A 10,587-nucleotide genomic window follows, 5' to 3' on the forward strand; every position below is an offset into this window, starting at 1 on the left:
GCTCGATGACAATTACCCCTATCTACAAAAAACTGGAGATGTAGGCTTCCGCAGCTACCTGGTAAGACAGGTTGGATGTTTACAAAGTGGTTAATATTACAGAGCCAGATCACAAAGGTGTCATGAAATTAGTGACCTTGACCAAACTCACGCGTCCAGTCACTCCAGTGCTGCCCGGTGGCCGTTTCAGCACCAGGTGAGTGGACAGCGCCTTGTTGAATATGCTCTAGCTCTGCGAGGTATTTGGAAACTGGTGTCGCTGGTTTAAATGACGGCGATGTAACATTATTTTAAATGTTTAGATTGGGGTATAGATGTCAAGTTTAAAACATTCCAAATATACAGTAGTGAGACAAAACAGGCTACTTACTAAACAACACGGGACCATATAGTCCAGAACACTCAGTACATCAGTGCATGGAAAGATGCCATGAGTTGCTATTCTGTAAAGTGCATGAGCTAAAAAAAAATAAAAAAATAGTGTATGCCTATTCAACTCGAATATCAATGATGATTCAATTGCACATCTTAATGGAAAGACAGTGCTTTTAGCTTGAGTTTTGATTTTCTACAGTCATGTTAATAATTATAGGCCCGGGGCCTCTGCCTCTGCCTCTGACCTTGGCTGGTCCATAAGCGTGGTTGTGTGAAAACCTGGTCTGGTACTGCTTCAATATTAGATGGGGCAGGCGCCCATCAAGCCAATGCCCAGGAGCTTATCTCAATAGCCAGATGGTGGAGGGAATGGTGGATCTCTGAACAATCTATGGGGGGAATGGAAGCACGTAGCCTATTAGGCCTACAACAGAAATGCTAACAAATTACCCGAATTGCCGTTTAATTAAACATTATCGAGAACTGTCATGAAGAATTTTCATGAAAACGTTTTTCTTAGCCTTCCAGTCCCCCTTCCCAGCAGGTTCAGAGAAATTGGTGAGTGGGTTCAACATGGCGCCCAGTGCTAAGTAGCATCAGTGCTGCCAGGCCGGGTGTGCTCGCTCGTACAGACAGAGATTCAGATGCCATCTAATGGACTAGTGGTTTATCGGAGGCTTGCCCAGGGCCTTTGCCAATATGGTCGCCGCGTGTCCGCTAATGTTCAGATGGAGCAATATGCTTGAGCTGCTGTAGGGTATAACTCAGGATAAATTACACGCCATATGGCGCACCGGCCCGTGTTTAAGGCCTGAACCAATCTCACTATCTGGCATCTTGTCAGACGCAGCCTACATGGTGTTATTAGTGGCGACAGGTTCAATTAATAGTCTGGGGGTTGAGGGATGTTGTCATAGCATACCACTTACGAACGGAATTTAGAATTGTCTTATGCATGGAAAAAAGTGTGATTTGTCAAACAAACCTATGAGCGTCATATGCACACGGTTAGGAGATAACCATTGATAAACAAATACCAACTGTTCCCAGCATCAGTGCTCATGCACGACTGTAGCCGTTTGCTTTTCGAAACCGCCCTAATTAACCACGTGGTCCATTTAAACCGTGGGGATTGCAAGACGCCATACCATGAAATACAACCGCGCACCCAAAAAAAGGTAAGAAAAAATAATAATACATTAAATAGAGGTGCTACTGTCAGAGAGTGAGTACAACCAAAATGTTTTATTTGTCTTGCTCAGTTGTGGCTTGCCCAGTAAAAATAAAAACATAGCTACAAAGAGAGGACCATTAGGACAAGTCAAGTTGCTTTAGCAATGGCAAAATATAGGTACTGAGTAAGCAACACTCACCAATAAGCCATCCATCCTCAACGGCTACCTTCTGTCGGCATATATGCCAATAATGCTGTTCTGCAGGCATACAGGCCAACAATGCTGTTTTGCATAATAAACATGTCGTGCATTCCACCTGGCCTTCTTGCCACAACATTCAGCAGCGTCTTTTGCGCACCACATAAAGAGTGGAAGCCTTTTCTGTTCACATAGTTGAATTCGTTTTGTGATGGTGATTTTATGGCGATGTGGTGGGTGCCATCTATTGATCCGTTCGTATTTGGGAACCCATTGATGGCATCATGGCAAAGAAACCCCTGTTGACGTCAACCTGTTGTGCGATGGTTTATGGAAATGGTATGTGTTACTGTTCGTTTTGCTGATGATTGCATCTAAAACATTGGCTCATCGAGGGCTGTGAGATGCGAATTGGCAAGCTCCCGCTGTAAAGTACCGGTTGCCAAAACCCGGAGGGTGGATAGCACTTGGATGTGCACCGGAATGGCATGCCTTTTTAAGGTTAGTCTTAAATCCTCGCAAAAATCCTATAAAAATGGGTTTTGGAAATGGAAATACGATTACGTTTAAAAACGATTTCATGATTACTCTCACAGGTTCACACATGTTCAACATACAGTATATTTTCCCCATACTACGCTTGACAAACAGTTCCCTTATTCTACCACTTGGCACTGTGTGTACGCATGGTCATGGCACACTCTCAAGCCAACGTTCATATTGATACATCTCGCATTTTGCGTGGAAATGATCCCACGCATGGTTTACACACAGATGTGTGCCTACGCATGAATGATAAATGAGGTCCCAGGAGACCAATAATGTCATGTTCACTGATTATGTTACAAAATATTACAATCTGTTCCTACACCTTGTTTTTTTTCTGTGGAACATTAGGGGGAAAAATGAGGTTATATGTCACTTTGTCTACATTTATCCCAGAATCACTTGTATAATCTTAAGTGGGAGGGAAGTGCTTTTCAATTAGTTATTTTAATATATTTAATTGAAAAAGCCCTTGCCGTTGTTATTACCTCCTTTGTCACATTAACTATAAGGGAATAAAACATACCACTTCATTCATATGATATCAGGAATGTAATTTAATTATATTAAGGTTCTGACATGTTTATTGTTATTCTTATGATTCCATTCATTTAAATGTTCACATCACAAGTTTCCAAGTGTAAATGACCTGATAAATAAAAATAACACCCCCATATTTAGAGATGACCAATGCACTCCACCAACAAAAGTACAAAACTGTTGACAGAATTTTATTCAAAAGGATGCAATGAACATATAATGTCACATGATGGCACTGTTGTAGAAGTTAATCTGCAGTCTACCACCTTTTCAGACCCCTTTGTCACAGAGTAGTGTATTCCATTTTGGTCAGCAACTACAGATAGCTTGCACAGTTTTAATGCTAATATGATAACACAGAAGATGATCATAATGAGTACTTTTAAACAATTGAATAGCCAGTTTAAAACTAAAACTAAACATCAATTTTCCACATGAGCAGAATGCATAAGTCAGGTCTGATTGTGTTAAAGTATGTCCTGGCAACCTTCCCACACCACATCATCTCCATCCATTGTGTTGTAGAACATCAGGCCATTGCAATGAAGATGGAAATATACTGTATCATGCATACAACAGTGGACTGTGTAAACTAAGGGCGGAAAAACAATATCTTGGGAATTCAAAGTCAAATTGACAATATTGAGGTTGTCAGAATAGTGTTTCTACTGTGAATCATTTCAAGTACTATTTGTACAGTGTTTCTCAGAGCAATTGTTCATATCCATATCAAACTAGCCTGGTTAATGCATGTAACAATGGTGAACATCAAGAGTTCAAAAGGCAGTTAGCAGGGGCTAAATGTAATGAGGAAACCTGCCTTTAGAAATTAACCAGCTCTGTGCCCCTAAACTGCAGGCGGGGTCATCTGTTGGGCTTTGTGCGTTCCTAATGGCACCCTATTCCCTACATAGTGCAGGCCCTGGTCAAACATAATGCCCTACATAGGGAATACGGTGCCATTAGGGACACAGACATAGTATCATGGGTCATTAAAGTTGTTATCATGTGGAATAAAAGGGGTCACGACCCCCAGGCTCCACCATGATCAAAGACCTTGGCCAACATGTTCCATCCTGGGCAAAACCATTGACCCTGAACTACTCAATGCTGCCTACTGAGGCTCTGCCCCACTACAAACCAAGGATAAAGCCAAGGAAGGAAACCTGCAGCAAAGGCACACAATCAGTTTAGGCCTGTCTTTAGAAAATCATTACTGACTTGGAAATATGTCCTTCTGTCCACATACAGTGACTTCAGAATGTATTTATACCCCTTGACGTTTTCCACATTTTGTTGTGTTACAGCCTGAATTCAAAATGGATGAACTATCTGTTTTTTCTCACATATCTACACGAAATACCCCATAACGACAAAGTGAAATAATGTTTTCAGACATTTTTGCAAATGTTTGGAAAATTAAATACAGAAACAACTCATTTACATAACTATTCACACCCGAGTCAATACTTTATAAAAACACGTTTGGCAGCGATTACAGCTGTGAGTATTTCTGGATTAGTTTCTAAGATCTTTCCACACCTGGAAAATTTGACCTTTATTCTTTTAAAAATGCTTCAAGTTCTATCAAATTCGTTGTTGATCATTGCTAGACAAACATTTTCAAGTCCTGCCATAGATTTTCAAGTAGATTTAAGTCAAAACTGTAACTCAGGAACATTCACTGTCTTCTTGGTAAGCAACTCCAGTGTAGTTTTCACCTTGTGTTTTAGGTTATTGTCCTGCTGAAAGGTGAATTAATCTCCCAGTGGCTGGTGGAAAGCAGATTGAACCAGGTTTTCCTCGAGGATTTTGCCTGTTTTAGCTCCATTCTGTTTCTTTTCATCCTGAAAAACTCCCCAGTCCTTAACTATTACAAGCATAACCATAACATGATGCAGGCACCACTATGCTTGAAGATATGGAGAGTGGTACTCAGTATTGTATTCTATTAGATTTGCCCTAAACATAACACTTTTTATTCAGGACAAAAAAAATCATTGCTATGGCACATTGTTTTGGAGTATTACTTTAGTGCCTTTTTGCAAACAAGATGCATGTTTTGGAATATTTGTATTCTGTACAGGCTTCCTTCTTTTCGCTCTGTCAATTAGGTTAGTATTGTGGAGTAACTACAATTGTTGATCCATCCTCAGTTTACTCCTACCACAGCCATTAAACTCTGTAACTGTTTTAAAGTCACCATTGACCTCATGGTGAAATCCCTGAGCGGTTTCCTTCCTCTCCAGCAACTGAGTTAGGAAGGATGCCTGTATCTTTGTAGTGACTGGTGGTATTGATACACCATCGAAATTGTAATGAATAACTTTGCCATGATGAAAGGGACATTCAAATCTCTGCTTTTTTACCAATAGATGCCCTTTGCGAGTCATTAGAAAACATCCCTGGTCTTTGTGGTTGAATCTGTGTTTGAAATTCGCCGGTCAACTGAGGGACCTTACAGATAATTGTATGTGTGGGGTACAGAGATGAGGTAGTCATTCAAAAATCATGTTAAACTAGTGTTTCCCAAACTCTGTCCTCGGGATCCCAAGGGGTGCATGTTTTGGTTTTGCCCTAACACTACACAGCTGATTAACATTTTCAAAGCTGGATGATTAGTTGATTATTTGTCCCAAGGACCAAGTTTGGGAAACCCTGTGTTAAACACTATTAATTAACACAGAGTGAGTCCATGCAACTTATTATGTGACTTGTTAAGCAAATGTTTACTCCTGAACCTTTTTTTGGCTTGCCATAACAAAGGGGTTGAATACTTGAGTCAAGACATTTCAGCTTTGAATTTTTTATTAATTTGTAAAAAATAAAAATAAATCTAATTATGGGCTATTGTGTGTAGGCCAGTGACAGAAAATCTCAGTTTAATCAATTTTAAATTCAGGCTGTAACACACACAAAAACAAAAAAAAAGGTAAAGGGCTGTGAAAACTTTCTGAAGGAACTGTTTTTAGATTAAGCTACAGGGTGGGGGTAGGTAGAACATGATCCTTTAGGATGTTAGTCTGTTAGGTAAGTCACCTCTGATGAGGGAAATAAAAATAGGATGCCAAACAGATGTAACTCACAAGGAATAGATTTATCAAGAATTTGGTCATTCCTACTATGGGTTGTAGGTCATTTATTAATTAACATCTACCATGTTGTTCTCAGATGATGTTAGGCTGAAAACTATTCGAGCTACTGTCCATAGTCTCACAAAATATTTTGGGAAAATACTGTAGTAAGTGTCATGTCATTTATTCACTTTTGTGTAAACCCTACTGTTAATGAAGCAAGAAACAATCCACAAATTGGTTCGAGAACTAGTCATTTATTCACTCTGTCATGCAAAAAAGAATGTCAGTTTTATTCTTTCCAAATGAAACGACTTAAATTCACATCAGTGTACTTCTGTACATTCTTGCAGACCACTGTCTCTTGCACGCATACCTACAGCTCCCACTTCCATAATCAGAGCTTTGTGTCTGAAGACAATAGCTTAACCCTAGTGTATCATGGGAATCTCCATCCCGAGCCCAGTGGGGAACATGTTAATTGGCAGTAGTCTCCATAATGGTGATCTTCCCTGTATGTTTGGCCTACTTCCAAACACTCCCTCAATCATGACTGCCTACACGCCACTTTGTAAAATATTTCCCTGCAGAAATCTGTCTTTTGTTCTCTCTACACTCCGTTGTCAATGTATTCCTGGAGAGAGTGGTTCTCATGGAAGGCCTGATGGAGTTTCATTATTTTCCCAGAGTGCCTTTCTTCCTCTCAAAGGGGAAAAGAGGGAGTGTTTTTCTGGGTGATTGGCATAGACATCATATGATCATGAGGTAATGCCCTAGCTGGATGCCGATTGGCTGAGGGGGAACGGGCTATGCTCGGCCCACAAAGGAACGGGGTACAATCGGCTTAGAGCTCAATCAGATCTGAACCCCGACTGCTGTCTTGTGGGTTCATAAAGACGGCCATTCATGCTGGCTGACAAATTGCCACTGAAGCATGAGACGAAAGGAACCCCCCTGGTCGGGTTTCTGCCTGCTCCCCTTCTCTCTCTCACCCCTGGCCCTTTCCCCCTTCAAGACCCCCTCTTACCCCCATCGTTGGGGAAATAGGCTGGATTGCACAATCACCATGCCTCCCTCTCAATGGCTGGTCTGTGCCAAGTTTGGCTTTGAAAATCTGTTTCACTAAGTCTCTTTATATTTTGTAGGAGAAGGAGTAGGGTGTGAGAGCTAGCATCACATGAGGTTAACTCTATGAATAGAACATTGTGTTGGTCCACAGGGGAATTTGGCTATACAAAGAGTTATATTAGACTTTAGATTTACTTTTGATTTACTAAATGCTTATAGAAGTGGCAATGGCTATCTTGCATTTCACCACTTAAAAACAATAAAACACTTGCCATTCCTGTGAATTTACAAACATTTTCAACCTCCTGTATTGTAAAAAATCATTAGACGACCATGCTTCACCTTTCTGTGAGTTAAGGTAAAAAGTGATTAATCAATGTCCATACTTGATGAATAAAATAAAACCTGAATGGAACAAAGCAACACTTACATAGGGTTGAGCCTTGTTGTAGGCCAACAATACTAGTCTCAATTACTTTCCGGTGAATAAAACACAAAGCTGGGAACGAGACAGTGAACTGGCCAATAAGCAGAACAGTAAGCAGTATTTACAAACCACAGGAATTTCCCACAGGAGGATTGCCAGGCTGGGGAGAGAGAGGTTACTTAGCAGTCACAGACCAGACCCCTCTTGTCCTTGCTGACACAGATTCAACACCAAGGCTATGCATTGTTGACAGAGCTCCTGAAGATGAGTCCCAATAGAGGTGTGACTATGAAAAGGTCTGACCGTCTATCCAGACCATCTCTCACTCTCAGTAGGTAATACAACACTTGGGCTCCCGAGTGGCGCAGCGGGTCTAAGGCACTGCGTCTCAGTGCTAGACACATCACTACAGACACCCTGGTTCGAATCCAGGCCGTATCACAACCGGCCGTGATTGGGAGTCCTATAGGGCGGCACACAATTGGCCCGGCGTCGTCCGGGTTTGGCCGGTGTAGGCCGTCGTTGTAAATAAGAATTTGTTCTTAACTGACTTGCCTCGTTAAATTACGATGAAATAAAAATACTTCTCATGATTCAAGGGGTTTGTATTGGTCTTCAACTGGCTCTGCATCTATACTATCTGTAATGGGACCCTACTGGATGTGGCTGGTATTTTGTGGTAAAGTCATATCTGAGTCATCCAACAATGTTACAACTTGCAACATTGATTTGAAACATAATTTATTGTCTACAAGCACAAAGTACTTGTTGCTGGAATAGACCCACGGGTTTTTAGGCTATTTTGTACTTTAAATGGCACCCTTTTAGGTTTTAGTCGCTGCATGCAAAATAAGTCCTTTTAAAATGAGATCAGAATCTCTTACATTGAAATCAAGTGATAGAGAGAAGGGTAAGTGAGGACAGGTCACTGATATGCACTAGTCTTCACCAAGATGGCTTATGGCTTGTCTCTTCATTAGACTGAGGGTGTGAAATATTGACCTGGGGTATGCAACCCGTTCACACGCCACCTCCACATAATAACCATGCACACTAAAACCACGAGCTGCAATTGTTACTAGACACCCAGTGGCAGTTTTAATGCCTGAACAAGTTCATTACTGGCTACTACGCCTCCTCCTCCGCAACCCCGGAGCGTCTTGGAGACACGGCCAAGATAAATGGGACAACAAAACAATGCACAGCTGGCTCTAACACATAACACTTCAGTCACCATGGCCATAGATGGAAAGACTGTGGAGAGGGTGAGGTAATCTAACGTAAACAATCTCAAAACCCACCGTTTCAGTCTGTCTTTCCCCTAATTTTAGCTCCCCCCTTACTCAGCCCTAGCTAAGCAGCTTTAATAGAATTGTCTTATTCTATACTCTTTGCTGTTGATCTTCCTTGTTGTTGTTTTTTGAAAAGCACTTAAAATCTCATGTATTATTATTATAAGAGACTATAAGGATGTTTGGATGTTAAATAGTTTTTAATAATCCATAGGAACTCCTCAATAACATAATCCATAGGAACTCCTCAATAACTGAACAGATGCTCTAAGTGATATTAAGACTGGGTACGACACCATTACCTAACATTGTGTCATTGCTCTCCGTGTTGAATAAAAGCCTTTAAAGTAACAACAGTCTCCCTGATCAAAGTGGCACAGTGTATTCTGTGTTGAGTGGGTTCTGTGCTCTGCCTCCATTCCCTGAAATGAACAGTCATATTCCAAAGATTCCAGTTCCCCAAGGGCCTGCCCAGGTACACAATCTTGACAGTAATCCACAGATGAAATGTTTTGCAGCATAAACCCAGCCAGCAGAAATAAAAGTGCTGTGAGGTGTGGAGACTGATGACAGTCTACTTGACCATAATGAGGCCTGGTAATTAGCGTAGACTTGACCTGCTGGGGTCCCTCACAACTACAGCTCTTAAGGTTTTCAGGAAGCAAAGAGCACTCTACAAGTCTAAGCATACGTGACAGCATTAACCATGCCTTATTACTTTCTTCATTGGCTACAGGTACAAAATAGAATCCAATTCAGATAGAGAAACATGGACGTATAGAACTTGTGTTCTATTCTGGATTTGTACATTTTATAGCATAGACTATTTACATTACTGAAAAGATGTAAAGCAATACTCTCCATTATATAAGCAAGGCAGGCTGTTGAGTTCCTTGTATCTCTAAGGCGATATGAAGGTCAGAGGCATATAACGGCATTAAGTCCACTTAAGAACTCAGCCTTCTGTCACTATTGTCTGAGTGGATTCTTGGTTTGAAATGTAGAGGCTTGGAGGCTTCCTGAGAAAGCGTGCCTCCCTTCTCATAAGATGCCTAGAATGCTGCTGACAGTTGAAGTGTCTTTTCTGGGCTCAGCCATATTCCGCTCTCTCCTCAGTTCCACCCTACCCAAATCCTTGTTCAGAGGGTGTATAAGAACTGGTATTATTGCCTCTCTTTCAGTGTAGAGGAGGCCAATCAAGGCATTCACTACTACTGCCCACCGTAAGAGGGGCCCTCAGTCACTGTCTCCTACAAGATTTATACTGTTGTTTAAAACCTGGCCTGAACTCAGGACAACCCTGGGTGGCTAGCGGGGTAGTGAAGACTGAAGAGCAGGAGACCCATTCTATTCTCAAATGGAGTCACAGCGACAGGGAAAATATTGACCCATCTCTCTCTTTCACTCCATCAGTAGCTGGTTCTTTGAGATGAAACAGCTTATCTGATTGGCAGGCCAGGGATTCACGCTCATTAGTGGATCTCAGTCATTAATGAGGCCTGCCAGAGTTCTGCTGCAGTTACCCCGGAGTAGTCTTTATCACCATGTCAACCGCTAACTTCATTTCCACAGTCCCTTCCACCGGGTATTGCGGCTCCTCCATACTCTCTGCCCCTGAATGCTAATGACTAAACTCAGTTGAGGGCATATGAGTGGAAAGATTTTGTCCCCAATTCCAAAAGGCAAGGGCAGATAGTCATCCTGGAGTAGATCGTGTGTGGAGAGGGAGAGGGTAGAATAGGAGAGAGGGGGGAAGAGAGGGAGAGAAGGGGGGGGGGTAGAAGAAAGAGAGTGGGGGAAGAGAGGGATAGGAGAAGGGGAAGAGGTGGAGAGAGGGGGAAGAGAAGAGAGGGAGAGGAGAAGAGGGGATAGAGGGAAGAGGAGAGAAGAAG

This window comes from Oncorhynchus nerka, linkage group LG24 (assembly GCF_034236695.1).
Source record: "Oncorhynchus nerka isolate Pitt River linkage group LG24, Oner_Uvic_2.0, whole genome shotgun sequence".
In the NCBI taxonomy this organism is placed as follows: Eukaryota; Metazoa; Chordata; class Actinopteri; order Salmoniformes; family Salmonidae; genus Oncorhynchus; species Oncorhynchus nerka.